At 56.6% G+C, this 967-nt stretch overlaps 1 protein-coding gene across 1 annotated transcript in view; it reads left to right on the top strand.

Moving 5' to 3' along the window:
• ABCA13 (ATP-binding cassette, sub-family A (ABC1), member 13) overlaps nucleotides 1–967 on the top strand; it is a 132498-nt gene that overhangs the window by 65416 nt on the left and 66115 nt on the right. The gene's annotated exons all lie outside the window — the stretch shown is intronic.

The raw sequence follows: 967 nt of genomic DNA, 5'->3' as shown, positions 1-967 counted from the left end.
CCCCCCCCCCCCAAGCCACCCTGCAGGCCTGGGGCAGGCGCAAGGGGAGGGTGATGGGTTTTAAAATCTTTAATTCTTCCTGTTTTCCTTACAATGAACTCACCTGCTTTTACTTGAGTCTTGGAAAGTTCTAGGGCCCTTTTCATTGTTCTCCTCTGTTTAATTGTGTTTGCGTTTCTGTAGGAAGGTGACATTCAGAGCGGAGTTTGTAGTTTTGTAAACACCTGAGTAGTTTTTCATGTTCTGATTTTGTGGGGTTGGCTGTTCCTTTAAGATTTGATGTTTAGTTTAGAATCCAAAGGCTGTGCATTTGGTTAAAGCATCCAGCCTCGTTGTCCCAGAGAAATAAGGAGCTCGGACGTGCATGGCCACAAGCAGCCGAGCGGCCGGTGGCGACGGTGGCCCTTTAAGGCTGAGCCTGCAGTGATGAGGGACGTCCCTGGTGGAGCAGCCGCTGTCTCTGCCTCATGACAGCAGCGACGGGAAGGGAACATACATGAAGCTTCAGGAAGCCCAGGGAGAACCGCTGGAGGGAAAACACGGGCGTTTCCTTCTCTCCATGGGCTGGAACCGCGGCCCCGCTGAGCCCGCTACTGTGTTTGGTGGGGAGTGTCCACCGCAGCCGCGACCAGGGCCCCAGGGCCACACCTGCTCCTTCAGGGCAAGGGGGGCAGGTGGCCTTGCTGCTCCGAGATCCTCTGACCTCGTCCCTGCAGGTGTGAGGAAGGACCCTGGTCCCCTGGGGTTGTCCCTCCCAGCAGCTCTCAGAGGACAGGCTGCAGGGCCAGTTAGCAGATGGGTCTTCACTGTTTAAACAAAAGCCCTGAGGCACACAGCAGTGGGAACACCTCCCCTGCGGTCCACGGAGGTTTGAAATAGCCCAGCAAACAGCTGATCACGAGGGCATTGAAAGTGCAGTGCCCGCACCAGGGCGCTGAGCTCCCACAACTCCCTGTGCCCTCTGCCG

The sequence above is a fragment of the Myotis brandtii genome, unplaced genomic scaffold (assembly GCF_000412655.1).
Source record: "Myotis brandtii unplaced genomic scaffold, ASM41265v1 scaffold743, whole genome shotgun sequence".
Taxonomy (NCBI): domain Eukaryota; kingdom Metazoa; phylum Chordata; class Mammalia; order Chiroptera; family Vespertilionidae; genus Myotis; species Myotis brandtii.
Note: the sequence above shows the minus strand (reverse complement) of the source record. Positions and strands in the feature narration are given on the sequence as shown.